The 25,645-nt window shown below is 52.4% G+C and overlaps 1 pseudogene; it reads right to left on the reverse strand.

The window, feature by feature from the left end:
* Positions 1-315: 315 nt before the first annotated feature.
* The window catches only part of LOC131838332 (IQ motif and SEC7 domain-containing protein 3-like), a 30,999-nt pseudogene continuing 5,669 nt past the window's right edge, over positions 316-25,645 (reverse strand).

Below are 25,645 nucleotides of genomic sequence, written 5' to 3' on the forward strand. Positions count from 1 at the left end.
CCGAGTGATATGGAGCACTTTTTCATGTGTCTGTTGGCCATCTGGATGTCTTCTTTGCAGAAATGTCTGTTCATGTCCTCTGCCCATTTCTTGATTGGATTATTTGTTCTTTGGGTGTTGAGTTTGCTAAGTTCTTTATAGATTCTGGACACTAGTCCTTTATCTGATATGTCGTAAAATGTCAAATTCTAATATTGAACAAGAAACGGAGTAGACGCAGCAAGAGAAGGAACATCCAGGAAACCCTTCTGGCAATTCAGCCCAAAAGCTGCCCTCCGTGCACTTCCACGGAAATGACAGATACCCACACCCACCCTGCGTCTGTGATTCCCCTCAGAAAAGATAACCCAGCCCACCCCCCCTTCACTGGCCTTCAAACTGCTGAGGTGAACATTTCAGAAGGGAAATAGAGCAGAGCCAGATTCCCCAACCATGTGAAAACTGAGAGGGAGAAGCTTCCAGCACCCCAGGATCCTACCCCAGCTGATGTCTGGCTCCTCAGGCCAGGCTGCCAGGGCCCCTCTCATCTCAGCACCAGAGAAGATTTCCTCAGAGTGCAGGATGGCCCCCAAATGAGCTCCCCTCCCTCCCTAGCAAGCCCCAGCAAGTTCTTGCTGTCTGGGGAGTGGACCTGATCTCCAACCAGACCTGAGGCATCTGAGGGATCCCCCCACCGGGCCAGGGCCAGGCTGGGGAGGCATCTACCGACCTGTGCTTTCAAGTGAGAAAGATAATAATGGAAATAGCTAATATTCGTAAAGAACTGACTTAGCCTCAGTCACTGACATAAGCACTTTACATGCATTTTAAAACTGTAATTTGCATGACGTGGGTCCTATTGTCCCCATTTGACAAGCGAGGCCACAGGCCCTTTTCTCCTTTATAAAAAAAACCAAACACTTCCCAGGTAAACAGTGGAATGGACATGGCCTCTTGAGCTCAGGATGCCTCCTACTAATTCAATACACCCTGATTCAATACATTTCTTCTTGGAACGGATCTGCTAAGGAATCAGGGCATTAAGGGACGAAGAGATCAGCTTCCTAGAGCAGCAAGAGCCCGATTCCGGAGGCGACGTCACGGAATCCATGGCGCTCAGACGTAGGCCAGCAGCTGAGGTGGATTCTGCTTGGCCCCTTCTATCTTCCTTTTCTCCACAGGCCTGTAGATGGTAGGGGTCAGGGTCTCGCCCCATCCCCTCCTAGAAGCTTCCACCCTCTCCCCTTCCTGCCCAGCTACATCTCGGAGAGTGCAGTGGCCGGGGCTGTCTCAGTCTCCAACGGGATGGGTGATTTATGTCCTTTTATTCAGCAAGCAGCTTTGTACAGAATGGACGAGACATGCTGAATGTCACCAGGTGGGAGCAGAGACGCTGTGCAGAATCCCAATAAAGCCTTTTCGGCCTGGACAAAATGGCACCGGTGACTTTGTTATTATTGTGTGTGTTCTCTGGTGGGCATAAGGAAGAGGCAGCAGATGCCCAGAGGTGTTGGGAGAGCTGGCCTGAGTAGCAGGGAACCCCCCCGAACCCCAGCATCTGGCTCCCCTGTGAGTGCCTGCCCCCTTCCTGCCTCCCATCTCCCACGGACACCCTACAGGAGACAAGCCAGGCAGGCGGCAACTCGGACTTGGGTGAAGAGGTTCCCTTTTGGTGCTGTTTCCGCACAGAGGCTGGGTGTGCCGGCGAATAAAGCACAAGGGTCCGAGGCACCCACTGGGGCGGAGGGGGCTCAGCTCTACACTCCACTCTCCTGACACCCCTAGGCCTGCGGAAGTTCCGTCTCCCTGTCCACCCTCCTCTGCTCATCTCTCCCACTGACACCAGGTGTGTGAGTTCCCCTGAGGCCACGGCCACGCCTGCTCCTCCCTGCCCCCATCCTGTACTCCCAGGGATGCCCGGCACAGCCTCATTCCCAGCCCGGAGCAGGCACTGCGTGTTTGTGGCAGGAACTGTGAGCTCCCGGCTCTGGAGCCTGCGGGCTGCTCTGGGATGGCCTGGTGGCCTGACAAAGCATGGCCTTGACCTTTAGGGCAAATGATTCTGCAACCATCCCAGTGTGAGACAGTGACACTGAGGAATACGTAAGATCTCAGAGTCACCGGAGTTGAAGGGATCTTAGAGATCGCAGGGCTCGACCGTCTCGCTCGCTTTCCCGGTAAGGAAGCCGAGGCCCAGAGGAGGCCTCCCAGCAGGAGAGGAGCAGAGCCAGGCTTCAGAGCAGGCCCTGTCAGGAGCAGCTCTCTCTTGCCACCACACTGCCCCCTCATCCCTAGCCTGCTCCCCACCTCAGCGGCCAGCCTGGTCCCAGGCTCCCAGCGGCGCCCCTCCCCACGGGGGCTGCCTGTCTCCAGCCCACACACTCGGTCTCCCAGGGAGGATGGCAATTAGTTAGCATCGTGCTGCAGGGCGCCCGCACCACTGGGGCTGCCGGAAAACTGCGCGTTCCCAGTGTGCCAGGTCACTGTGGACCTCGCAGGTGAGAATTTCAGGACCAGGCCACAGGGCGACTGGGGAGGGCAGAGGAGACACAGTCAGTCAGGGCTGGGAGTGAAGCAGGAAGCCCCAGAGCGGGGAGACAAAGCAGGGTCCCCCAGGGGCACGGGGAGCCAGGAGAATGAAGCACTGAGGAGAGCACACCCCCACTCACCCTCCCACGGAAACAGGGCGGTGGGGGGTGGGGGGGCGGGAGTGGAATGGGGACAAAAGCAGATGAAAAGGCCGGAGAGATGAGCTAGATGGAGGGAAAGCCTGTGTGAAAGGAGACAGAGAAAACTTGATCTTTCTCCTCTTTCTATCATTTCCTCAGGGTCTCCCTTCAGGGCACCCTACCCAGCAGGGCTGATGCTGAGGAGAAAGGGGGGGCGAGGGAGAGGGAGAAGAGAGGAGGAGGGAGGAAGCACACTGATCCTTTCAGTTTCCTCTGCAAGACCCTCCCTCAGAGCAGCTCAAGCACTAGTGGGGGAGGGTCTGGTTGTCCAAATGGGGGGGGACTGAGTGCCGTCAACTACGGGGCATCCTGGGATTTCAAGGTCCCTCACATATGTCCAAGCCCCTGCTCTTCGGACTGTACTCAGTTAGACTGAGTGGATTCAGGAGCGTGACAGGGATTCCAGAGGACAACGGGATGACCCCTCATAATCCAGCCCCCTCCAGTCCACGGGCAGAGAACCGGAGGCCCCAGGGCAGGGACTTGTCCAAAGACACAGCACCAAGACTACTGCGTAAACAGAAGCCAGATCTCCGAGCTCCCTCTCCGGGCACAGTGACAATCTTGCCAGTCAGGCTACTCCCAAACCCTCGGGCAGGAGACCCCTGTCCCTCCTACAGCAGCCCCTTACTGCTCCAAGAGCAAGACGAAAGGGAGAGATTGTTTCAGAACCCCCGAGAAACAAGTCTGCTGACTTCCCAGGGAGAGGCTTCCGACAGCATGGTGACCTTCAAGAAGGGGGTCTGGAGCAGACTTTATGGGGCCTCAACTTCTCTCTCTGCCAGGGGCAAGGTGGCTTCGCGGCCCCAAGGATGCCACCCCAGACCTGGGGGCTCTCACCTGCCCACGCCTCCACGTGAACAGAGCCAAGAGCACTAGTGAAGCCAAGCCCACATCCTGCCCACATCTGTTGATCTTGGTGGTAAACGTATGTTTGTGGAATCACTGTATTTTCTTGCTCTGAAACCCTTCCATCTAACTCCCTTTTCCTGACTTGTGTTTGCCTCCACCAATATGAAACTGAACCCACATGGGGAGCAAGCCAGCCAGTGGGGGCTCAGGAGCTGGGCAGACGGCAGCAAGGTGGTGGGCTGAGGGTCTGTTCACCAGGCAGAGACAGTCCCCGTGTAGACCCAGTCCTCCTCTCTGGCCCCACAGGGTAGCAGGAAGGAGGCCTTTTCGTCTCCTTCGACCATTTCTATACCCCTGGTGCCTTCAGTGGGACCCAGCCTGGAGCCCGCTCAGTAAATGCAGGACCCCAGGAGGGGGAAACAAAGGCTGGTCAAGATACAGCAACGGGCCCAGACTCCAGGGGTCCTGTTCCCTCCCCTGTGTCCTGTGGGACCCTGGGCCATGCGTGGGGAGAGGGGCACTCACTCCAGCACATCGCGGTTGAACTGCTTCTTGCTGTTGCCTAGGAACTCCCCGATCATCTGCCGGCTGAGGCCCTTGCGCTGGAGCAGGAAGTGGGCCACTCCGATGGGGGTGTCGGGGATGAAGCCTCCAGAGATCAGGAACTGGATGCCTTTGTCTGGGTTTCTGGGGGTGGGAGTGGAGGTGGGAAGAAGAAGTAGAGAGTGAGCCAAGGCTGTCCACGACTTCCTTCCTCCCTTTCTTCCAACCCAGGGAAGCTACAGAAGTGCCTGGAAGCTTCTGGGAAGAATTCCATCAAAAAGTCAGGATTCCTTCTGCTGCAGACGGGCTCCTTGTCCCAGGGGCTTCACCTAGGAATTTTGTCTTCCTGAACACCCCCACCCCCCCCACCCTTATACACACACAGGAGTGAAGATAGCATGGGGAGAGAAGGAGTTAGGTCTGGCAGACGAAGAGAATTCCAGAGCAAGTGGAGAGGTTTCTTTTTGTCTTCCCTGAAAGGCCCGGAGGCTTGCCACGAAGGCCCTTCCACCCAGTCTGTGTTCTGTCGTCTGTATGCAGTACTCGCCCCAGAAGCAGGGCTCTGGGGAGCAGAGGGGAGCTCTCCTACCGCACTGGCCACAGGGACACATGAATCCTGCTCTCCATCATTCACTTTCTCAAGCTCTAGTCTCTACGTGTGGATGTAGGTACTGTGTTTTTAGGAAATGTGCTCACAGTATGGCCTGCAAATCCATGCTGTTCCCTGAACTGTATCTGACTGGTTCAGGAGAAGCTAAGTACAGAACCAGAGGGCAAGCGTTTAGAACCTTTTATAGCACTCTGACATTTTTGGGATAACCAAGCATGTGATTGTTTTTCTAGCAACTCATTTTTATTGCATTTCACAAAAGTATCAGCCACCACTTAGTCCGTGAAAACCCAGACTGGTCCTTTACTACAGAGAGTTTGAGAACCACTGTCTTGAGGGATCCCAGGGTCTGCGTGAGTGTGAGCTCACAACTCCCCTTACTTGTGTGAGCCTGCTTCTTTTCTGTAAAATGGCATAATAAGGCCATCTCTAGATATTGTTGGGAAGTTTGCAGATGTTTTATGTAAGGTGAGCCAGGAACAGTAGCTGTTCCTCCCTGGAATAGAAGTTTCTGGAGACCAGGGCATGTGTCCTCCTCATCTCCATGGTCAATGCGCCCGGCATTCAATAAGTGACAGTTGAGTGAATAAGTGAACGGACACGTGGCTGGGAGAGATGTTCAATCTCCTGGCTCGGGGCTCTGAAGGAAGGGGTGAACGCAGGGTGGAGATGGGATTTCCACGGGAGGGGTGCGTGTACACTGCTGGCCCCCGGCTCTCTACATTCTAGTTGCAAGGACAGTTCTGGCTGGGGCTCTGGCTGGGGACTCTGAACCAAAACCCTTGTTCATTTTCCTGCTTTCCTTCTCCTGTTCACTTCTGTGCCACCTCTGTGTCCTTGTCGCCGCCCCCCTTTTATCCCCGCCCCTCTCCTGCCTTTTACCTGGATTCCTTGTGCTCCTTCTCTTCCTTCTCACCCACCCAGACCCTCCCTTGCCTTTCCTCGTTTTCCTCCGTGCTCCCTCCTTGACGTCATCCCCCTGAGACGATGCTGATTCCTTGGCCTCGGGTCTGCCTGAAGGATTTCGTCTCAATCCTCATACGACCTGGACTATTAGTTAATACTGCATTTTCTTTTCAATTCCCTCACTTTTCAAGCCCTAGTAAGCAGGAATAGTGCTGAAAGCATGGGCTTGATGTGTTGTTTTGTCCCTAATCCTGAACATAAATTTGTGAACCATTAAAAAGAAAACGTGCATCCCTACCCAGCACCTCCAGGAGCAGGTGCGGCACAAATGTCACCAGGCAGGGCGCTGGGATGATGCCATTGTAGCCCCTGCCCCCTCCCCGCCGACCAAGAGATTCCTGGGTCTCCCCAGAGCTCCCGAGTCGGTGCTCACTCACATGTTGGAAAGGTTGAGGCCGATGCGGTAGAACCGTTTGCATAGGATGTCCGTTGAGAGCGTGGGCGACTTGCCGCTGGCGGGGTTCTCTCAGTGGTAGCGCGGCAGGCTCAGAATCATGGCTTGCAGGGCCTCCTGGGAGGCTGAGGCTGATGCTTCCGAGCCTGACTTGGCCGACTTGGTGGACGTGCTGCTGCTGCTCAGCGGCTCCGAGTTGTCGCAGCCTCAGCCTCAGTCCCTTTCCCCACCTCCCCAGTCCCCTCCTCCGCCACCTCTGCCTCGGCCGCCACCGTGGCCCCCTCCACCAGCGCCTCCACAGCACCCCCAGGAGGGTGGGTGCTCGGGGACCCGCTGGCTCCAGCCTCTGCGCCAGTGTTTTCGGCGGGCCCGTCCCCCTGAGCCGCGGTTGTGGCCACCGAGGCCTCCTGCCCCGGGGCCTCTCCCTGCTCGGCTTTGCCCACCGTGGGCTCCGCCAGGGCCTGGGCGGTCTGCGTGCCCAGACAGTTGGCCACTGACAGAGCCGTGGCGGAGAAAACAGAGATGTTCTGGTTGGCGATTTGCACGGTGATGTCCCGGAAAGCCATCATGAAGGTACTGCCGTGGCCCTGGGGCAGGCCGGCGGCCTCGGCGGCGGCCTCTTACCCCGGAGCGGGCGCGGGCGCGGGCGCGGGGCGGGCACTGCAGAGCTCCGGCATCTCGGCCTCTAGGCCTGGCGGCCCCGCGCCCGCGTGCAGGGCCTGGTGGAGCTGGTAGGCGCTGCTCTCCTGCGGGGAGCACATGGTCTTGAGGTTCCAGGTTCTGAGCGCGTCGTGTATGGACTTGGCCAGGGACTGCACCTGCTCAGTGAAGGAGTCCTCCAGCTCGGTGAGCGTGCCCGCGAAGGTGGGCGGCAGGGAGGGCGAGCGCACCAGTGGCAGCCCCATGAGGCCGTAGCCCTCCATGAGCGCCTTCTCGGCCGCCAGGCTCTCAGCAGTGGGCGCGCGGACTTTGCGCAGGGAGATCCGTCGCGGCAGGTGGCTCTCCAGGAGCGAGTTGCGGATCTTCTTGAAGTTCTTGTTGAGCTGGTACTGGCGGAAGGCGGTTTGGATGGTGCAAGCGGCGCGCCGGGACAGGCGGTGGCCCCCGTACTTGTGTTCTAGCATTTCCATCTGTGGCAAGAACAGGTAGGAGAAAGAGCGCGGTGAGGCCTGGGGCGGGGGAAGGGAGGGGGTGCGGGGGGACTAAAGAGCCAAAGTCTGAAACTCCTGCATGTCACGGCCTGGGATACCAGATGCTTGTCAAGACTCCTAGATGTGTAGGATATAGGACTGGCTTCCCAGCGGTTGGCGATTTCCGGGGGGCGGGGGGTGGAGCGGGTAGAGGTCAGGGCGTTGCATTTGGGGATCAGATAGCTGTTTGTTCCAAAGCGTTCATATCAGAGATCTGTATGTAAGTCCTTATGGGTGAAATACAGGGGATCTTGAGTTTGTATTAAAATACTCCATCAAAAAAACTGGAACCATTAGAGGAAACAATATTAACGAAAATTGTTAGAACTGGGGGGTGGTTATCTGAAAGTTTACTACACTATTCTTTCTACTTGTGTGCACATTTAAAACAATAACAAATTAAAAATTAAACAGGAATGTGTAAAAAATAATGCTGCTCCTCCCGTTCACCTTTCTTCCTCATCACTGAATTGCGGAAATTCCCAACCCTGGGATCATCATAAGGGGATGACTGGGGATTGATCAATGTGTTCCTGATACCCAGCCCAAGGGCTGGCACATAGTAGATGCTCAATAAATGTGAATTTAATAGATGGAGGACAGAGGAGTGGGTGGACGGATATTTTAAGAGTGGGAGTCCCTCCAGGCTACCATAATTTGGGCGCCCCATATTATGGGTGCCCCATAATTTGGGCCACCTCTGTTCCCAACAACACAATAACCTTTAGCCACATTGGCTCACCAGCCACTGCAGGTGGAGTGACTGCCTCTCACGACCTCAGCGATCCGCTGGGTTCCCTCCCCATGGGTGCCCCCCTATCCCCGGACCAACAGAGGCATCCTTCTAGCCCAGGAAAACTGACAGGCACAACCCCAACCCTTAGGGATGATCCCGGGTAAAATGGCATGACATCAATCCTATCTTCGGTTCTTCTGTCTCACCATTCAGGGCCCTTCCCCATCCCCAGACCTAGTGGCCGTATGCTTTCTATCTTCCTCAGTCTGGCTGTCCTCTCTGAAAATAGGGGGGAAGCTGAATCTCACTAAGATTTGAGTGGCCAGTAGGTATCCTAAGTTCAGCTGCTTGACATTCCACGCTGAGGCCCTTAGTCACAGCTACCTAATGTTCTCTGCCATATGATAGTTTGGCCCTTTGAGGCCAAGAGGAGAGTGACTCTGATACTTCACCTTCTTTTAAAGGGTTCACCTGATTAGGTCAAGCCGCCTGGGGTGATTTTCCTTTGATTCACTTAAGGTCAACTGAGTGGTAACCTAATCACAGGAGGGATTCCTTATTATGCCCTCTAGTCCCACAGCACTTCCCATGGAAGGGAATTATACGGATGTGTGCACTAGGGGGGCGGGAATCTCGGGCTGTCTGAGTTCTGCCTCCTGGAACGTTCAGACAGTTGCCTACAGGGTTTCATCATGTACCCAGGATCTCCAGAGAAAGAGGAACTCCTGATATCTCAGAGGCATTTCATTGTTGCTTTCACAGAAATCACATCAGAGGGGAGAGATCACTGTGGCTCAGCTCAGTGTCCCCGCAGAACTCTGGCAGGCTCCCTGAGGTCTGGAATGGCCAATCGGCCTTAACGAGGCAGGAGAGCCCTCCAAGGTGCAAACTGAGGGGAGGTGACCACTTAATTGCCTCCTTCTGTCCATTTCTGTCTGGAGGACCAGGAGAAACAGACACCAGGCAGAGATTCTTACTTCTTTCTAACCTGGCCTACTCACGCTTTGAGGGAAACGCTAGGCCCAAGAGCATTCTCTTCAGGTTATGAGATGCTATTGGCAACAGAGGGAAGTTATGAAACCCCATTGCCTGAAATGCTTCCAGAATGGGAAAGATGTCCATTTCCCTAGCACAGTATCATCCTTCCTGGAGAGAGAAGGCTGAGCTAAGCCTAGGAGACTTCTACCAGCCTGTGTCCTAGTGTCCCAAGCAGAGAAGAAAACCAGATTTTGAATATCTTTAATCTGTTCCCATCAAGTTCTCCACTAGACTGTAAGCCCCACGAATGCACAGACTCTGCCATGTTCACTCCTTTATCCCCAGTGCTTAGAGAGCACCCAGCACACAGTAGGACTACAGTGGATATTTACTGAATACATTAAAGAATTAATTGCAAAGTTATCTTTGTGACTCTCAAACCCCCCCCCCCAACCTAACCCATAACTTTCTTCTCCTGGAACTGATGTATTTCACTTGCATTTCCAAACTCTACTGTGTCACTGGCTCCTTTCCACCTGCCTACAGACCCTCCCAGATCTCCCCAGGATAAAACATAACTCCTCTTGACTTCACTGCTCTGGGGCACTGGCCCAGGCTCTTTTTCTCTGTTTGCCACCAGACCTCTTGGAAAACTAGTCTATACCCTCTGCCTCCTTCCGTGAACAAGTGCCAAACAGCCAACCCAACCCTGTGTGCGCCGACTCCTCAGGGTCTGCCTCCTGCTCCCACCAGTCTTCTAAAGTGACTCTCAGGAAGGTCACCAGAGACCTTTAATCATGAAACCTGATGGTCCGTCCTTCACTCTCCCTCTGCCCCTTTTCCACAGTTCTTGGTGTGTTTATCACCTTGAGACTCTGTCCTCAGCTCTCACCACCCAGTCTACCTTGGTCTGCCTGCTTCCATAGCCCTTTCATCCTACATTCTGACCGCGAAACCCCTACGCATGTCAGTTACGAGTCCCACGTGGGCCATCTTCCACTCTGCAGACACATCTGAGCCCTTCCGGACATTCCATAACTGCCGTGTTGGACATTGTCAGAGCAGCCTCTGGTAACTGATAATTAGGCACCAATTAAGAGGGAAGCTGTCTCAGGCAGAGCCTTTGTGGCAACATCTACAGGCTAATGTCTTCTCACCTCTTATGTGAGAACCTTGTTTCCTATCATAACTTCACTCTACTTTAATGGACCGATGAACAAGCCTTAGGAGAGATACTCAGGCCCAGATCTGCTTCTTCCCGGCTGGTTGACCTTGAGCAAGTTTCCTAACATCTCTGATTCTCCACTTTCTTATCTGTTAAATGAAACTAATCCTGCTTATCCTGTACCTTGTTATGAGATTTGAACTGTTCGTATAGTGCTTGGCACATAATAGGTATACAGTAAGTGGTAACTTGATGACAATGATGATGATGGGAATGACTCTCAAATTTCCGTTCCTAGGCTTGATCCGAGACTTGGATTTCCAACAACCCACAGATCCCCCTGTACTCCTATACAAAGCCCCTGTCTTCCCCCACCTCCCTTAACCAGCTCTAGGACTTCTTTTTTTGCATACAGAGCCTTGGCTGTTACATTCTCCAGGCTGGGAAACTTGCATTTGACCATGGGTTCTCCTTCACCCTTGCCTCTGCATTTGTCAGCCTCAAAGCCTTTATTCCACACCCCCCCACCCCAATACCTTTTGCATCAACCTGACCCGACTGTTGCCATGTGAGGCTGTCTTTGGCTCCCCACTTGGACCCTCTGGCAACCTCCCCACTGCCTTCCTGCTTCTTGTTCACACCTACCATCCACCCTACATGACCGTGATCAAGGGTCTTGAAGAGCCGATGTGATGCTTTGTGTTGCTTGAGAGCATCACCCAGAATAAGTAGAAGTGTTTCCTGCTGGCCTTCCGATCCTGATCAACCTGGCCTCAGCCTCCCTCCCATCATCTACTCCTACGCCAAGCCTGCATACACACTGGCTGGACTCCTGCGCTTCCCCCAGCCCACGCTAGGCTTTCCTGCCCTGAGCATTGGCTCAGCCTTGTCACTCAGTCTGCAACATTCTTCCCTTTCTTCGAGACCTGCCTCCAATGTGCTTCCTCTGTGAAGCCTTCTCAGTCCCCCAACCCGACGGGGGGCTCCTCATTTCAGGTGCCCATGGAGAACGTTGTTTCTTACTTCTCTCCAACACTCAGTTCTCTCCACTCACCTTTGGGATATTTATCTAACCCACCCTTCTCTCCACCTCACTGACCCCAACTCAAACAGAGCAGAAGTAATTCGAGCCCTCTGATCCATGCCCAGCACCCAGCACAGAGCCTGGCAAGGAGCAACTGCTCATTGTGGTATTTGAATTCAATTGTTGGATCTTCTCCATTTGTTCCAGCGCATTTAACACAACCATCTCCCATTTATTCCAGACTTGTGCCTGCTGCAACCCCAGCCTGCACTGTCCCCCACTGTTTCTTTCCCGACCTTTATGGCCCACGCTCTGTTGCCCCACAAACTGTACCTTACAGACAGGACGGTATTATGTCTCTCTATTCCTGGGGCCCAGCATCAAGCCGGAGCCATGGCTGGGGCTTGATAAATGTTTGCAGACAGGAACTCAACTGAACTCTCTCCTATATCCCAGGGAAAATAAAAATCTAGGCTCTCTTCCGGATCTGGGCTTGGAGTCAAATGCTGCATTCTCCCCTTTCCCTCCACTATCTCGCCCCCAACCAGGGCTCGGGAACTTGGCAGGGTCCCAGATCAGCTCTGTCTACCCAGCCAGGTCCTCCCAAGCGCCCTAACACTTTTCTTTTTTTAACCGGTGCCAGATTAGAGCTAAAAGAGATGGACACGGGGGTGGGGGAAAGTGGGGGGTGGGCCCAGGGAGGGAAGGTCTCTGGGCCCACCGGCCTAAGAGCAGCTCAGCTCACTTCTCTCTAAACCCCATGAATCATGGGTAATTGTAGCCTCGCCTCCTCCCAAGAGAGCAATCTCTCAGCTTCTGCCAGGAGAAGGGGTGGAGGGGAGCTTGGGGGGCTCTGTCTGTCTAATGAGCCTCTTAGTGTTAATTAGAACACGCTCCCTCTTTTCAGGTTGCTGCCGCAGCCGGGCCCGAGGAAGGCAGCAGAGAGAGGGCCGCCAAGTCAGGCTGGGAGAGGAAGAGCAGCTAGCTGGGGGGTGGGAGGGGCGGCAGTGCTGGGGAAGGAGGGAGCCAGCCCGAGGTGGGGGGTGGCTTTCACACGTGAGCGAGGATTTCCTCTGATCCAAGATTTCCCAGCTGAGAATGTTTAAACATTACGTGGAATGAGCCTGCAGAACTTGGCAAAGGAAGGCTTCCAGGAGGCTTAGGGGCAGACAGTAGGGGTGGGAGCGGGGAGAAGCTCGGAGATGCTAATGGCGGCCCCCAGGGGAAGCTGGCCTGCGCCTGGCACCTGTCGGGATGGGACCCCTGCGTCTTCCCTGTGTTCCCACCTCCCTGTCTGCTGTCCAAAACACAGAAAGTGCTCGACACAACAGGGTACTGAGGCCTGCCTAGGAGTAAGGATGCTCTTGGGAAACTCTCTGGGCCCCAGCCAGCTAGGGTTAGGGGCTACTAATGACTCTGTTCCTCCTCAGTCACAGAGACTGCCTCAGGGAGAGCTACTGCTATGGGGAGCCTGCTTTGAACCCCAGATTGGGCTCCTCGCTGTCACCAGTGCTCCCACAACACGCCGTCCACCGCTTCCTTGGAACCTACCCCTTTGCTGCCCTTGTGAAAGACTTGGGATAAAATCAAAGACTGTGAGTCCCAGTCTTGGCTGGACTGCAGACATACACTTAGGGACGTGTCCTTGGGTGAGTTACTTGTTACGGCTAAGCCTCAGTCCCCTCATTCCTCAAATGGGGGTAGCAGTAGTCCCTAGCTCACCGAGATATCCTGCAGATCTGGGAAGATAATGCATAAGAAATGCTTAGAACCTCATCTGGCCCAGATTAGGGCTGTTAGTGCTACTTAGTACCCGCTACATGTCAGTGCCGACCCCTGGAGTGAGCTCCTTGAGGCCTGGAACTTCGTCTTTTGTAGTGCAGTGGCCCAGGCCTTGCACATAGCAGCTGTGCGGTAGTGCTCACTGAATTGGATGCAGGTGGACAGAAGGACAACCCTTGACTGGCATTGCCTTCACCATCATCTGAAGGCTGGCCCCTGATGCCATCCAGGGCCATGGTGGGACTCTCACCTTCAGAGGAAGAACAAGTCTTAGATATTCCAGAATAATCTCTTGTTTCTTCAATGAGGAAACTGGAATGTTGGAAACATAATCAACCACCTCTCCCCTTAAGAGGGTGATCACCTCACGGATGAGGCTGGACCCCAAGGCTCGGGTAGGGGAGATCACTTGTAGAAAGTACTGCTGTCCAAAAAAGAAAACATGACTTCCACCCAGGACCTGACGTGGGGTCAAGGCCTGGCTGCTACGGACCACCGCCACATGGTCCCCTGGCTTGGATGGCACAGAGACCATGCCATTTGGATATCCCACACGGGCTCCAACAGGGTCCTCCTCAGCAGTGGCACACAACAGGATCCGAACTCCCTCGAGAGCAAGGATGAATGTGGAACTCACTCAGCTGCCCTATGCATCCTCCCCACACCACTTTCCTAAAGGACCCCCCAATAGGACCTGCATGTTCTTTGTCCTGGGAGGTTGTAACCTCAAGGACCACTGTGAGATAAAGTGACAGAGCTGAGGGCGGAGGGAATGGAGGACAGGAGAAGCCAGACTGGAGGACCTCCCCACTGTGTGAGTATGAGGAGAGGCCTTGGGGGCTGGGAAGCAGGGATGTCTGGAAGGCGGACTCATTCATTCTTTCGTTCATTCGTTCGTTCTTTCATTCATTCATTTGTTTGTTCTTTCACTCCTGTGTTCGTCCAGTGTGAAGCATGTCTTAGGCACCAGGGACTGTGCGGGGTGCTGGGAAGCAAAGGTGGGCAAGAGCTGTATATCATCTAACACACAGCTCTGAGCAGTGCTCAGTCCCCACAGAGACTACAAAGGTGTTCTGTGCACAGTCTGCTCGACTCCGTGACAGCCCTGAGGACGACATAGCCCCTGCCTTTATGGGTGGGACAGCTCTCAGGAGGCACAGAGTCATCAGAGGGGCACTCCGTGAAAGCACACAGCCAGGCTCAGGGATACTGAGCTGAGATGCGGAGTATGAGCAGAGATCTCCCCAGTGACGTGTGCTGGAGGGACAAGTGGGGAGTATTCCCAGCAAAGGAAATAAAATCTGCCAAGGCCCAGAGGCAAACGACAGCACAGAGGTCTGGAGCAAGGCAAGTGGGAAAGGCTGGAAACCCACTTGGGAGCGGGGCAGGAGATGGAGTTGTGTCTGGTGATAGGAGACCTTGGAGAAGTCTTTGTCCTGCACACAGAGAGGAGCCATGCAAGGCTTTCAGACAGATACCGTGATCAGATGTGCTCTCCAAGAGGGCTCAGTGGCAGCGTGGAGATCAGTTTGGAGGAAGCACAGCTCCAAGTAGGGGAATGTGTGGCCTCCCCCGCCCAGGGGCTCAGGCAGGAGAGGATGGTGGCCTACCCTGGGGTGGGAGTAGTGGGGGTGGCAGGAGGGGGTGGGAATTGGAGAAATAGTTAAGATGTAGCAGCAGTGGAGGTTGGGTTGTAGCAGATGTGGAGGAGCGAGAAGCCACAGAAACTGCCTAGGATTCTGGACTGGCTGATGGAGCAAGACTAGCAGTTGGTGGACTAGGGAGATAATGACTGTCCAAGATCCTTCCAGTCCAAGTGCGACAGTATTTGTGCAACTGTTGGGACTGACAGAATCAGAATACCATATCCTAGGTCTCAAGGAAACCCAAAGCAGAGCCAGGTCCTGGCCCCAGGTCTTATGCCCCTCTCCCTCTTCAGCTCCCTTAGTATTTTCCCCTTTTCATCCCTGAGCATCTTCTTCATGCCAGGAACTGTGTCAGGCACTGGGGATATAATGATGAATAATAAGTCATGCGTCCTGCCTTCAAGGAGTGGTCAAATCAACAGGGAATGAGGATATAGGACTGAAGGGCTATGACTGGGAACGGCTGGGTGCGGGAGGGTCACAGAGAAGGGACATCCAACACAGGCTTGGGAGGGCAGGGAAAGCTGCCAGGAGGAGGAAAGAGAACCACCATTCTGTCTCAAAGTAAAATAAAGAGTAATTGAGGCCAAGTGCCAAGTGAGGAGGGGAGCATGAAAGTTAGCGGTAGAGGCAGAGGGAACAGCATGTACAAAGCCCCAAAGAGATAGGAGGCAATGGAGGCCAGAGAAGTTAAGCAGCTTGCCGGAGGTCACACAGTTCATTTGCAGAAGAGACAGAAGTTGAGTTCAGTCTCTTATGAATGTGTGCCGCATTTTTAATCACTTTTCTCTAGCCCCTCACTTTTTGCCCTCTTCCTACCTCCCTCCCATCTATGCTTGACCCAGATACTCAATCCAGGGGAGTGGGCTGTTCCCCGAGGCTGGGTTCACTCAACACAAAGGCTCCTGTCACACCCTCTGCCAACCCTCCCGCACCTTTCCCACCCCACTCCTGTTGGTCCGACATGCAGAACCGTCTATCAGAATGATGTGCACTATAAAAAGGTCCATGATACCGATCAGAGCAACTCTCCATCTGCCATCGTGGCTCAGAATTAAACTAATTCTCCCGCCCAAGTTGAAGCACAGATTTCTCTCAGTTTTATTGGCCCGATAATCCTTAAAATGAACTACACTCTCTTTGGGGGTCAGTAGGGACCATTTTCTTCTTGTTACCTCACTCTCTTGTTGCTTTTCACACCATAGTTATCCAAATATTATTCACTCAATGAGCTCTTTCTATGTCCAAGACCCTCTGCTAGGTGCTGGGGGAACGGTACGAAGATGGACGGTAGATGGTCTCTGTCCTCAAGGAGCACAGTCTTGTGGAACTGGGAAGATGTCTTCTCTGGGCCAACTGACCAGCCACATCATACTGTAGTGTTCCAGATGGACTGTCTGCCAACCCCTGCCTGGGCATTCCCAGGAACACAAACTCACTACCTCACAAGCAAGGCCTTCTATATTTTTAAGAGCTCTGATTGTTAGTTGAGCTAAAAGCTTCCTTTCCTGTAGCTTTCTTACGTTAGTATCACTATTTTTGTCTGGAGTGATAGAAAATATATCTAATCCCTTTTTCACATGCCAGCTCTTCCATATTTAAAACTTGTTTTCGTGTCTACAATTTCTCCATATGGATCCAGTCAATCCTCTTTTCCTTCTTGGGAGAACCTTGGAATCCTCGGCGTTCTTACCTGCTTCTTAAACACAGCCCCAAGAATCAAGGACGGGCTCCAGATAGGCCCTGACCAGGAACCAGTGTGGGGCTCTAGCCAGCTGCTTCCTTATCCAGGGGGCTTTATCTACCCTGCTGTGCACTGCTGGACTCACTTTGGCACCTGATTTCCTGGTTATTGACTCCTTTCGAACTTACAGTCAACAGAAGCCCTAAGGTCTCTCTCCCAGGGCCAAGCCTGCCCATCTTGTATGAATTCTGTGGGCTTTTCAAAGCTAAGAGAACTTTAGATGTTTTTCCCTATTTCATTTGGACTTTTTCATTTAAATCTTTATGTCTGGATAAGATTTTTACAAAATCTTGGATTCTGTCACCGAGGTATTTTGCTGTCCCCTTTCAGCTTTGTGTCATCAGAAATTAGTGCCTTGTCAAAACCCGTCGAACAGAACAGGACCAAGGACAGCACACCACTCACCTCCCCCAGGAATTGGCCTTGATGGATAAACCAACTTTTTTTTTTTTTTTTTTAAGAATTCTGTTTGAAAAGAACCCGCTTGACTATATTGTCATCTACTCTGCTTCCTCTCTTGCCCATATATCAATCATGGGGGATTTTTTAAATACTTTGCTGACAGCCAGATGTTCCACCTACAGCTGACCTTGATGCAGAAGGAAAGAAGGGAGGTTAGTATGGCCTGACTCAGTCTTAGTGATCTTCCCACTAGCTTTCCTTCCCAAGACTGACTTTGCCCATTGAGTTAAATAATGCTTCTTTAGAACCTACACACTGTAGAGCTAGAAGGGACCTTGGAGATGATTCAAGGTCTAATGCCCAATTTTGCTGATGAAGAAATCAGTGCCCAGAGTGCATAACTGGCATTCCCAAAGTCACAGAGTTAACTAGAGCAATACCAAGGATTGGATCCTATGTCTCTGGCTCCAAGTTCAATGCTCTTTCTTAACAATATCTAGTCACAGGAGACCTGGGTGGCTCAGTGGGTTAAGCCTCTGTCCTGGGATGGAGCCCTGCATCGGACTCTCTGCTCAGTGGGGAGCCTGCTTCCCCTTCTCTCTCTGCCTGCCTCTCTGCCTACTTGTGGTCTCTCTCCCTGCCAAATAAATAAACAAAATCTTAAAAAAAAAAAAAAACCCAATCTCTAGTCATGATGTTTTTCTCTAAGTATATGCACATAAGTACACACACACACACACACACACACACACACACACACGGGATTTGTTCTCCAGGAGGGGAGCTTTGGTTAATCCAGGGAATCCTCAATCTGCTTGGAGGAGACCATTCTCTTGGTACCTCATTTTAACCTGTGTGTGCCTACACACAGAGCTTGTCCTTTGCATGGACACGTAAGCGAGGCTCTCTCTTCATTCCCAGAGAACAGTGGGCCACCTGGCTCAGGGTCTGAGGCAGTTTAAGCTTCTGGCTCACGTCGAGAGGAACAGGGTCCTGAACACAGTACCGAGGGGACTGGCATTGCAAAGGTGTGACCCCTGCCATGGAGAGGCTGGTTCCTGACAAACTGGGCTCCAAGGAAGGGCTGAAGACAGCTCCATTTGGGAGAATTCATGGCGAAAGAAGTGTGCCTACAGCAGAGGTGGGCCCAAGTGGGGAGATCCCTGGTACCCTGGATAGCCCCCGAAGGCAGGACTCCCTCATCACCCTTCCCGCCCCCATCAGAGGCCCTGGGTACCTGTTTATTCTTTAGGTCAAGGGAGAGCTCGTAATCAGAGGCGTTAGGGTCATGGGAGCAGGCTGCTGCCGGCCAGGGGAGGCCACACAGTAGGAGCCATCCCTTGGGGAGGCACTCCCCTGTCCCCGGCCGCTCCTCCTCATGCTGCAGCTCCTGGGCTTGAGCCTTCAGGGCATGGGCACTGGGTCTGCCGGCTGCCACTGCCGCCGCTGCCACCATGGAGTCCTCCATGCCCCCACCGGCCTGGGTGCAGGAGCCATCGCTGTGAACAAAAGGCAAAGGTGCTCGGTTGGGGGAAAGTGGGACAGGGTGCATGTGGGTGCGGGGGTGAGGAGAGAGACTGGGCACTCCGGCCTGGCCTTTGGGGCACTGATGGGCCTTTCTGGTGGTGGGGACTCGTGGGGGTGCCTCCTGCCATCGCCTCTAGGGAGGGGCTGCCTTGGCAGGGGAGAGCTGTGAGCAAGGAGAGAGAACCTATATTTGAGAAGGGTAGCCCAGGAAGAGGGAAGAAGCAGCAGTGCTTAGAAGCAGTGTGGCACAGTGGGGAAGAGCAGATCACCTGGGCTGGGACCTGGACTCTGACTTATCAGCTGTGCGAACCTCAATAGGCTATTTGACCTCATTGTACCTGTTTCCCCATCTATAAAATGGGCACAATGATAGTATCTACCTCATAGGGATGTTGGAAGATTTGAGTTAGTTAAAGTTCTCAGAAAAGTGCCTGACTCATGGTCCCTCCTATATCTCAGTGTTAAGGATCATCATTATCAGTCATCTAGTTCCCGGACCAGTGGCTTAAGCAACTGGAAAGAAGCTGGTTTACACTGAACCCGCTCCGTCTTTACACCGTCCCAGCAGCTGTGGGGGAAGGAATGATCCTTACGTTGAAAGACAGAATGAAAGGGTGAATAGCAGATGATTGTGAACGGCACTCTAAGGCTCTCTCTGCTGAAATCCCCTCCCTCTTCTGCCTTTTGAACCTTCCACTCTGGTTTCCAAAGTAGGGCATTGCATCACTGCCCTGTCTAAAGTTTTGCCCCTATGACTTCCTATTAGCCTCCCAGAGGGGCAGAGGGGCAGAGGGAGAAGTGGACTCACCACTGAGCAGGGAGCCTGGACCCTGGGATCACGACCTGAACCAAAGTCAGATGCTTCACCAACTGAGCCATCTAGGCACCCCCTAGCCCGGTTTGTCTTAAGATCAAAATCAAACTCATCACAATGGACGTCAAGACCCTATCAGCGTGTCTCAACAAAGAACACTGGTATTTTGGACAAGAACATTGTTCACTGCAGGAGCTGTCCTGTGCTCTATTGGCTGTTTGGCATAGCCTTTGCCCCCAAATGCTGGGGGAGCGACACCTCCCCCTCAACCTAGCCAGCCATTGTGGCAACTAGCATATCCCCATACATTTCCAAACACAGCCCAGTGGATCCCATTTGTAGCATCTCTTACAAGATTTTCTGCACCCCTGCACTCTACCACTTCGCAACCCTCCACCAACATTTCTGATTTTGCCTCAGACTATTCTCCATGGGTTCCCTCTGTTCCTGTCTTACTTCAAAAACCAGGCTGTTCCCTCAGTCCCTCAAGGGGGCTTTGACTCTGCCAGCCTCACTCCCCCACCCAGATTTCTCAAAACCCCAACCCCCAGGCTCTGGGTCTTTGCCCAGGTGTTATCTTCTCAGTGAGAACTTCCCAGGACTCCCTGTTTGAAACTGTGGTTCCCCTTTACTCCCAGGTCCCCTTCTCTGTTTAATTTTTCTCCACGACACTCACCCCATCAGATGTAACTGATGTTCTCTTTCTTAATCTTGCTATTTTTTTTTCCCTGTCAGCTTCCTGACGAGAGTCGAGGGTTTTTTTTGTTTGTTTGTTTTTGTTCACTACTGTACCCCAGTGCCTGGAACAGTAGGAACGGGCTCATGGTAGACGACCGAGTATTATTTAGGTGGAAGAACAGACATATCATGACTATATACTTACACAGAGAAGAAAATAAGCATTTTTAAACCAAGGAATAAAGAATTGACTTCATTCTTAGCCAGGCCTGGATTAGGCTCAGCCTGAGGTGGGAAGTAGGGGGAGAGGTAATGGGAAACTCCGTTTCCTCCTCAGATCAGTTCAGGAAGACTTCCTGAAAGAGGTGGTGTTCTCGGACTCATCTTTGGCTGGTGGGAAGGAGACTATATACCTTGGCAGCTCCCCAACCTTGTTGTCTATAGGCAACAAAGGGAGCCAAGCTAAAAGAGTGGCAAAGACTTTTCAGGGAAGAAGGCATGCTTCCGGAGTCTTCTTTCTACGGCAACTGATCTGGTGTCTGGAGGAGGCTGCAGGAGCACACCTCAGCAACTGGAGGGCCAAGTTCAAATGGAACTCCTAGGTCATGTCTGCCCACCCACCCACCCCTCAGAGAAACACCTCCAAATGATTACACGGCTGGGTTACCCAGAGCTCACCTTCCAAACTCTCAGTAGGCAAGAAGGAACCTAGATTCACAGCCAATGGCATACTTCACAGCTATTAAAAAGAATGAGGCAGCTTTCTCTATACTGCATATGGAAGGATCACCAAGACAGATTATTGGGGGGTAAAAGCAAGATGCAGAACAGCATGTAGTTTACTGTTATTTGTGTAAAAGATAACACACACACACACACACATATATCTATATGTGTGTGTGTGTGTGTGTGTGTGTGTGTGTGTGTGTTTGCTTGAAGGTACATAGAATAACCCTGGGAGGTTGCATGAGAATTCGTTAACTTTTCTGGGGGGGTGGTTTCTGGGGGGTGACAATGGGAATAAATGGGTTGGAGGGATTGTCAATGAGAAGTCTTTCTGTTCTGAGCCCTCTGGAAGACACAGGGGGATAAGGAAGAGAGCCCTCTACCTTCGAAAAGCACTTTCTGGCCTCGAAGGTCCCCAAACAACAGCAACTAATATACCTTCTTGAGTGCTCACTGCCCGCAGGCACTCGCCTTGCCTGGCGCTTTCTTGGCCTGACCTCTTCATTTCCCAGCAGTCCTACGAGATGAGGAGTATGCGCATCCCCATTTCAGATAAGAAAACCAAGACTGTCACTGCTGAGTATGGCAGCGAGCACGTGACCGAGTGAGGGTTCAAACCCAGTGCCACTTTCGGAACAATTATGCCTCATCATAGGTTGCACCAGAATTCTAAGGCTAAGTGATTCTATAAAATACAATATAAACCATGGGAAGGCTGAGATACAGCTGGGATTCTCTTGCCAGGTCCTTGATGCTGCCGCAACCTCTCAACAGCTCTGTCTCTAGTGGACTTAGTGAGTCTAGGGGAGACAGTCCAAGAGTGGAGCAAAGAGTGATGGTCCCCCCCTTGATCTGGGGGGAGACCAAGGCCCAGAGAAGGGGAGGGGTTTGCACCAAGCTTACATTTGGGGTCTGTGAGGATTGCACAGGCATCAGGACTGAGGGGCCTGGCTTCTGGGTCAGGGACCTGCCTAGTTCTGGAATTCCCTTCAGCCTTCCATGACTGGCTCATAAGAGGGAAATAGCCCCAAGAATGTCAAAGATGCCAACCTAGCCAATTTGGAAGCATCCGGGACATCTCTGTAAAGACCAGACTATGCCAGGAAACACTGAAACTACACACAAGCAAGAGCTTCCCAACCGCTTTGTAGAGTTTTTGTCGCTGTTGCCGTTTTAAAATAATCATTGTGTTGAATTCATGTGTTGAATGAAAATTGTGGTGCATTGGAATCATTTATCAAGGAAGAGATTGTGGAATTCCCTTGCCTCTCTGCCTGGGGTGGGAGTGCATTCCTCATAGCAGGGAGACAGCTGGTAGGACCTGACAACTCCAGAGTCCAGAGAAGTCATATGGTGCCACTCCCTGGCCAGAGCTAGGCCAACTCTGGTCCAGGGAAAATCACAGCGCAGCTTTCCATGCATCACCCTGCTGCTGGGTGGCTGAGCTTCCAAACACAATACCTTAATAGAGAGTCTCTGATCCCTGACCCCTGCCCTTGCCCACCCTTCAGGCAACCTTCTTCCCAGGAGCTAGCAGCTTCCAGAAACCTGGCCCCCGTCACTCCTGCAATGGGGTGAGAGTGGGAGCATGTAGACTCACCCCATTTTACAGAGGGGAAGACCCAGAAGGAGCTGGCTAGCCAAGAGAGACGAAACGAGTCATGCAGAGAAAGGAGAGAGAACCCAGAGTCTTGACTGTGTAACCAGACCACGGAGTCATGGGGAAGCAGAAGGAAGATCTATGCTGAGTTTTGCCATAAGGTCCACACATCTTTTTATGGTGTGTGCTGTGATCCCTCTCCCCCACCCCTAGTAACACATTCACCTCTGCACAGCCGTAACCATGAACACATCTGATGCTTATACACACCTGCTCACCCTCCCTTCAGGGTCCTAACATTTCCCTGAACAGAGCTGACACTGCCTGGTCAGGAAATAGGAGTAAGAGGCCTGGAGCCTGAGGCTGGTTCCTGTTTCATCCCTCAGGCCAGAATCCAGTTCTCTCTCTCTTCTCTTTCCACCTGGAGACGTGGCCAAATCTTGGGCTTCCTTTCCCTCCCATCATCATAGACCAGTTACCTATTCCTGGTTCAAGCTTCTGACAAGGCCATGGGCCTGGGGCAGGGTCACTGAGATGAAATACTCAAAGGGCTTTCTCATGCTTGATCCTTAACACGGTTTCCCACACGAAGGATTGCACTGGTCTGGGGTTAGAGGCTGGCGGCAGAGGGAGAGGAGACCTTTGCAGGCTCGTGGAGAGGTTTGGGGTAGGAGAAGCCCTGATGTGGCTCTTACTCCCCAGCTGGCCTTAAGAGCTGAATCTCTCATCCAGCTTCTCTCTCTTGTGCTCAGCTGCAGACTTCAGGCTTTGGGGCCTAACTAAGCACAACCTCCTCCCCCAGTAGAGATTCCCTCCAGCTGAGATCTTCTTCAGCCTGGACACCGTGTGCTTACCTCCCTCCACCCAATGATTGCTGAGCCTGCCTGGGACCTACATATTAAGAAATTGTTTCTTCAAGCAGTATTTATCAAGCTCCTACTAGATGTTGAGTTAGCCCCTCTTCCCCCAATCTCTCCAGGCCCATAACCCCAACCTCTACCACCTGTTAACGCTCTCGCCCACCTCTTCCCAACCTCACAGCAGAGCCCAATAGAATCATGTGAAATTTTGCCATCTAGAGAATTATTCTAAGATCCTAGAAAGGATCAAAAGAGATTACCCTGTGTCAGGATGCTCCTTAAATTCCTGCCGAATGATTTTTAGCCAAGAAGCTCATTGGGCAAGTATCCCTTCTACAGCCAAGACAATCACTTTTCCGAGGCAAGCCAATGTGGGAGTGCCCTGGGTCCCCCCGCCACTCAGCTTGCCAGGTCCAGGCCAAGCAATTCCAAATCCCTACAAAATATGGCAGAGATAAAAATCATTTAGGCTTTCAACAGCCTCCCCTGTGAGCCTTTCCACTCCTTCTGAGCCTCCTGCTCTGTCTCTTAGTCAACCAGTGCCACCATGGCACCCCCCTCCCTTATCAAATCCTTTCTCGGACACTTCTCACATCAGAACTCTTTCATGCTGAAGTGTAAAGGCTGATAGAGCTAAATGGGTTGTTTTTCTCCTGTCCTAGGAGAATTTGCATTTTAACAAGGGGGATAACCTTGAAGTATTGAAAGGAATCTCTAATTGTGGAATTTCTGGCAGAGGCGAGCTATTCTGGATGGCAGAGACCCCCCTGGGACCCCTGAGTTCCCATAACTAGCTGTAGGTCTGGCCCCATACATCCACGGGACAGTCCTGACCAGCTACGGGGGCCTGTCACTGGATAATGTCAAGTGCACCAGGGGAAGAGTTCTAGGTCTCTTTCTACCACTAACTCATCTGGAAACACCAGTCACTTCTCTCTCCAGCCATAGTTGCCTCACGTGCCACAGTAAGTTTGGAGCCACGGCCCTTTTTGTACCTTTCCAGCTCTGACCTTTGCTTGACCTCCCAGTGGGGCTGGAGGACCTTAGCCCAGCTCCGAAAGCTCTCCCACCCCTGCAGCTGTGGCCTGGAGAGAAGGGCCCAGTGCCGGCACAGAGCATGGGGAGGCGCTCGGACAGCCGTGCTTGGCCTCCGTCCACAGTCGCCTGCCTGCCTGCTGGGCACAAATGGTACCCCTCAGCATATACAGCGGGGCCTGCATAGTTACATAACCCTCCCAGATGGGATATTCCAAGGAGCCACCGCAAAGCAGCCCGTGCCTCTGCTGCGCCCAGGGCCACCCGTGGCCGCCTATGCCTGTTGTGGCCTCATAGCCACAACCACCCTGGGAGGGAATATCAGAAGCCCATTGTCTGTTCTGTTTTTGTTTTTTTGTTTTTTCTTAGATGGCATTTCATCTCAGGAAGTCTTAGGAGAAGAAACTCTTTTATCTTTTGACCCTAGAAAGTAGAATCCTCCCGTAACCTCCCTGCCTTCCCCCTCAACCCACCACCCCAAGTCCCACAACACATCAGGCTGTTCTCTCCTCAGGCAAACCCTGCTGGGCTTTGTGTTTTGTTTTTGTTTTTGTTTTCAACTTTCAGACCTCAGAAAGAGCTGCAAAGAACAGGGCTGCCCTTTCAAAATTCCCAGGATGGAAAAATTTGGACAAATGGATGTAGGTTTCATTCCAGGGAACTGGGACACATTCTCCTGGCCCAGACTCCATTCCACTCACCTCTTACTTTTATCCTCGACAAGTTCATATACTAGAGGAGACTGTGGCTTCCCCATTTGGAAAACAGGCAAGATCATTCTTATCACCACGGGGCACGGGGTGCTCCCTTTGATGTCCTTAGGAGAAGTGCAAATCATCTTAAAATGCAACAGAAGACATTTCAGTTGAGCTTAAGGAGGCATTTCTCAACAATAAAGTTGTGAGGCCCCATCACAGATCACTAAGGGATGGTGGATTTGTCCTGCTTGGCTGTATTCGAAGGTAAGCTCTACAAGCGTGCAAACGAAATAGCTTGGGTGCGCACTGACTGAAGAGAGAGGGGCAGATGACAAAAGGGCACATGTAGGAAGCTGGCTTGGAAGCAGGAAAGGGATCTTGAACTTGGTTTCAGGTCTTTCACTGTGGTGAACGACCCTGGGTTCTTTATCTGGGGATGAGCCCTGGGTTCTTTATCTGAAGAAATGCTACAATGTCTTGAGCACTTATTGGGTTTCCAGAACAATATTTTTAAAATGATACCATTTAATTTTTAAGCTTTACAGCAACCCTTCAAAGTATATGTTACTTTTTATTTTATAAATGAAAAAACCAGAGGCTTAAAGAAGGTAAATAATGACTATAAAGTCTCACAGCTGGTAGGGGATAGAGCAGGACTCACACCCAGGGATGCCTGACTCCAAAGCCCGTGTTCTTAACTACCTAGATCTTGAAAATTCTGTGATTATTTAGTTCCTTAAGTTCCCTTCAGCCTGAAAAGTCTAAAAATTTCTCCCTCATGCTGCTCCTCACCCTTTTTGTTTGTTAGTGCCCTCACTCCTTGAAATGGAGATGACCACAACTCTCCTCCCTCAAAACAAGAAACCCTTTGCAGCCTGGGTGAGAACCTGCCCTTTGTGATTTTCCAGGAGCAGAGGAAGAAGGTGCTGCAGTGGCCCAAGGCTTGGAAATCCTGCCAGATGGCCTT

Source organism: Mustela lutreola, chromosome 8, assembly GCF_030435805.1.
Source record: "Mustela lutreola isolate mMusLut2 chromosome 8, mMusLut2.pri, whole genome shotgun sequence".
Classification (NCBI taxonomy): domain Eukaryota; kingdom Metazoa; phylum Chordata; class Mammalia; order Carnivora; family Mustelidae; genus Mustela; species Mustela lutreola.